The 5,224-nt window shown below is 42.6% G+C and overlaps 1 non-coding gene across 1 annotated transcript; it reads right to left on the bottom strand.

The window, feature by feature from the left end:
- Positions 1–915: 915 nt before the first annotated feature.
- LOC148553933 (small nucleolar RNA R71) lies at positions 916–1,019 on the bottom strand. The gene has a single exon (XR_015893658.1). It is a non-coding gene; the product is annotated as a small nucleolar RNA R71 (small nucleolar RNA).
- Between the last annotated feature and the right edge of the window lie 4,205 nt (positions 1,020–5,224).

The raw sequence follows: 5,224 nt of genomic DNA, 5'->3' as shown, positions 1-5,224 counted from the left end.
CGAAGGAAATTTGTTATGAGACAAGTTTTCCGTGCATCAAGTTTATGGCGCCGTTGCCTGGGATTGATTGTGCATCAACAATGATCAAATTGGAAGATAACTAGATTGAGCATTTTTGTTTTGTTTGATTTAATTTTCTGTTTGAGTAATTTACTTTCAGTTTTAGTTAATTTCTTCCCTTCCCCCTACTTTCTCGTTTCTTTTTGTTATTTACAATTCAGTTCACTAACCCGCTAACTGTTTGATATATTGCATCACTCACACTAATAGTAATTCTAACAGAATACTTTCTGCATTTATTTTCCTTGCTTGTGCTTTGTTGGTTGTATGACAGGGAGAAGAAGCGGGGCTTCAACTTCCTTTGATTCTGAACCTGAGAGAACCTTCTTTAGATTAAGGAGGGAAGCAAGAGGAAAAAGAGTGGTTGGTGTTGAGGAAGAGGAGGAATACTTTGAACCAAACATGGATGAAAACATGGAAAACCATCATGAAGAAGAGGCTCACAACCATGGCGGAGGAGGTCGAGCAAATCATGCTGGGGAGGATAGAAGAGTTTTAGGCTCTTACATCAATCCAAACCCAGGAAACTGTAGAAGTAGCATTCAAAAGCCAACCATCCATGCCAACAATTTTGAACTAAAACCACAGCTCATCACCCTTGTTCAGAACAACTGTTCGTTCGGAGGAAGTGTCCAAGAAGACCCCAATCAACATCTAACCACCTTCCTAAGAATATGTGACACAGTGAAGTCTAATGGTGTTCATCCTGACGCCTATAGACTGCTCTTATTTCCATTCTCACTCAAGGATAAGGCAGCCAAGTGGCTGGAGTCTTTCCCAAAGGAGAGCTTGACAACCTGGGAAGATGTGGTGAACAAATTCTTAGCAAGATTTTACCCCCCTCAACGAATCAATAAGCTAAGAGCTGAGGTCCAAACTTTCAGGCAACAAGATGGTGAGACTCTGTATGAAGCATGGAAGAGGTTTAAAGACCTAATAAGGAGGTGTCCACCTGACATGTTCAACGAATGGGTGCAGCTGCACATTTTCTATGAAGGCCTGTCATATGAATCAAAGAAGGCTGTAGACCATTCATCAGAAGGATCTTTAAACAAGAAGAAGACTATTGAGGAAGCCATAGATGTCATTGAAATAGTAGCAGAGAATGACTATTTCTATGCTTCTGAAAAAGGCAACACTAGAGGAGTAATGGAGCTAAACAATGTAGATGCTCTGCTGGCCCAAAACAAGCTCATTACCCAGCAGCTGGCTGACCTCACCAAGAAGATGGAGAGGAACCAAGTAGCAGCAATCACCACTTCATCAACAACCCAAGAAGGAGTGAATGAAGAAGCAGAGGGAAGTCAGGAGCAAGTCAACTACATTGGGAATTCACCTAGGCAAAACCATGATCCATACTCCAAGACCTACAACCCTGGCTGGAGGAATCATCCAAACTGTGGGTGGAGAAATCAACAAGACCAAGGCCTTGATCAAAGACCCCCACATCCTAACAATGCAGCCCATCAACATTTTACATCTAGACCATATCAACACCCCCATAACAACACCTCTCCACATTCATATCAAAACCAAAATAACTTACCTCATCCTTCCACCTCTAATCCCAATCTACCATCATTTGATGATAGACTCTCAAGGATTGAGAATCTACTTGAAGGCATAGGCAAAGAGATTCAAGACAGTAAAGCGTTCCGAGAAGAAGTGATGTCCAATATGCAGAACCAGGATGCTGCCATCAAGAAACTTGAGACACAAATTGGCTACTTATTCAAGCAAATCCCCAGCCACAACCTTCGCAGTAATACTAACTCAACCAAAAGGGAGGAGTGTCAGGCTATCACCCTTCAGAGTGGGAAGGAACTGAAGGAAATCCCCCAGAAACCACAAGAAGAGGACTCAAATAAAGAGGAAGAAGAGCAGGACGAAGCTCGAGTTTCCATTTTGAGTTCACAAAAAGGGGAAGGAGTGCTGAAGCCAGACGTCCCAAGAGTCCCATACCCTCAGCAATTAAAGAAGAAGGGAGATGACAATCAGTTTTCGAGATTTTTAGAAATCTTCAAGAAACTGCAAATCAACATACCCTTTGCTGAAGCAATAGAACAAATGCCACTCTACGCCAAGTTCTTGAAGGAGCTCATGACTAAGAAGAGAAGCTGGAAGAACAATGATACTGTGATACTAACCGAAGAATGTAGTGCTATCATTCAGCACAAACTGCCCCAGAAATTGAAGGATCCTGGGAGTTTTTAGATCCGTTGTATTATAGGGGAAATCACAGTGGAGAAAGCTCTTTGTGACTTAGGAGCTAGCATCAATTTGATGTCAGTAGCTAGGATGAGGAAGATGAAGATAGAGGAGGCTAAACCAACAAAAATGGCCTTACAGTTGGCAGACAGATCGTTCAAGTTCCCTCATGGCGTAGTAGAGGATTTGCTGGTGAAAGTGGGAGACTTCATATTCCCGGCAGACTTCGTAGTGCTGGACATGCAGGAGGAAGCCAAGACCTCCATTATCCTGGGAAGGCCATTCTTGGCCACTGCTGGAGCTGTCATTGATGTCCAAAAAAGTGATCTCACCCTGAGATTACACAATGAAAAGATGACAATCAATGTGTTCAAGGCCATGAGTTACCCACAAGAACAACTAGGGGAATGTATGAGGTTGGACTCACTTGAAGAGGAAGTGCAGGAGAGTTTTGAAGAAGAAGAGTCTGAAGAGCCCGAAAGAATAATAGAGGAAGAGTGTACATCAAGTGAAGAGGGTACATCAAGTGAAGAGGTTGCAACAACAGAAATTGGCATACCAGGTGTACCAAAGAAAGAGAACGAAAAGTCAGAAGCACCTAAACTTGAACTCAAAGCACTGCCACCCACTCTCAAATATGCATACTTAGGAGAAAATGAAAATTACCCAGTAATCATAAGCTCATGCCTCAGCAAAGATCAAGAGGATGAATTGATCAAAGTACTGCGATAGCACAAGGATGCCATTGGATGGACCCTTGCTGACTTGAAGGGAATCAGTTCAGCCATATGCATGCATAAGATACTGTTGGAAGATGATGCCAAACCATCCATTCAATCCCAGAGAAGGCTGAACCCAATCATGAAGGAAGTGGTACAGAAGGAGATTATGAAGCTATGGCAGGGAGGAGTCATCTATCCAATCTCGGACAGCCCCTGGGTCAGCCCCGTGCATGTCGTCCCAAAAAAGGGAGGAATTACCGTGGTTCCCAATGAGAAGAACGAACTAATTCCTACAAGGACAGTCACAGGATGGCGGATGTGCATAGACTACAGGAAGCTCAATGAGGCTACACAAAAAGATCATTTCCCCCTTCCATTCATGGATTAGATGTTGGAAAGACTTGCAGGGCACGCATATTATTGTTTTCTCGACGGTTATTCAGGATATAACCAAATAGTGGTTGATCCCAGGGATCAAGAGAAAACCTCATTCACTTGCCCATATGGAGTGTTTGCCTACAGGCGCATGCCATTTGGGCTATGTAATGCACCTGCGACTTTCCAACGCTGCATGCTTTCTATCTTTTTAGATATGATAGAAAAATTCATTGAAGTTTTTATGGATGATTTCTCGGTATTCGGAGATTCCTTCCCTAGTTGCCTACATCACCTCGCCTTGGTATTGAAAAGATGCCAAGAGACCAATCTGGTCTTGAACTGGGAGAAATGTCACTTTATGGTGACAGGAGGAATAGTCCTTGGTCACAAAGTTTCTAACCAAGGCATTGAGGTTGACAGAGCTAAAGTAGAACTTATTGAAAAACTGCCTCCACCCAGTGATGTCAGGGCAATTAGGAGCTTTTTGGGGCATGCTGGTTTTTACAGAAGGTTTATTAAAGATTTTTCAAAGATAGCCAAGCCCTTAAGCAATCTCCTTGTATCTGATACACCATTTATCTTTGATGAAACATGCATGTTAGCCTTTGAAAATTTGAAAATGAGGTTGTCCTCTGCTCCTATCATTTCCCCACCTGATTGGAATTTACCATTTGAATTGATGTGTGATGCATCTGATTTTGCAATTGGGGGCAGTGTTAGGACAGAGGAGAGACAACTTAGTCCATGTGATATACTATGCTAGCAAAGTCCTTAATGATACTCAAAGAAATTATACCAATACTAAAAAGGAGTTACTAGCAATAGTTTTTGCATTTGACAAGTTTAGATCATACCCCATTGGTGCTAAAGTGATTGTTTTTACAGATCACACAGCACTTAAATATTTGTTTGCCAAGCAAGAATCAAAACCAAGACTAATAAGATGGATCTTATTGCGGCAGGAATTCAATATTGAAATCAGAGACAAGAAAGGAGTGGAGAACAAGGTAGCAGATCACCTCTCCAGGATTCCTTATGATAAAGATGGAGCACATGATACAAGTGTGAACGAGCTCTTCCCTGATGAGCAGTTGATGACAGTTCACAAAGCACCATGGTTCGCAGACATTGCCAACTTCAAGGCAACTGGGGCCTTACCTCCAGAGATCAATAAACATCAAAAAAGGAAGCTCATGAATGATGCAAAATACTTTGTCTGGGATGAGCCATATCTCTTCAAGAAGTGTTCAGATGGAATCCTTAGGAGATGTGTTTCGGAAGAAGAAGGACGAGAGGTCCTATGGAATTGCCACGGCTCATGCTATGGAGGCCATTTTGGAGGGGACAGAACTGCAGCAAAGGTGTTACAAAGCGGATTCTTTTGGCCTACCCTTTTCAAGGATGCCAAAGAACTAGTAAAGAGCTGCAATGAATGCCAAAGATCTGGAAACTTGCCCAAAAGAAATGAGATGCCACAAAATTTCATCTTGGAACTGGAATTGTTTGATGTGTGGGGAATCGATTTCATGGGACCATTCCCAACCTCATATGCAAACAAGTACATCTTGGTAGCAGTGGATTACGTTTCCAAGTGGGTAGAGGCTATTGCAACCCCAACGAATGATAACAGGGTGGTCATGAACTTCCTCAGGAAGAATATCTTTAGCCGGTTTGGAGTCCTACGAGCACTCATCAGTGATGGAGGGAGCCATTTTTGTAACAGACCACTAGAAGCTCTTCTCATACGATATGGGGTAAAACACAAGGTAGCCACACCTTACCATCCCCAAACAAGTGGACAAACTGAGATATCCAACAGAGAGCTAAAGAGGATTCTGGAAAAGACTGTGGGTGCA

Source organism: Arachis ipaensis, chromosome B7, assembly GCF_059453495.1.
Source record: "Arachis ipaensis isolate K30076 ecotype BB chromosome B7, ASM5945349v1, whole genome shotgun sequence".
NCBI classification, from domain to species: Eukaryota; Viridiplantae; Streptophyta; class Magnoliopsida; order Fabales; family Fabaceae; genus Arachis; species Arachis ipaensis.
Note: the sequence above shows the minus strand (reverse complement) of the source record. Positions and strands in the feature narration are given on the sequence as shown.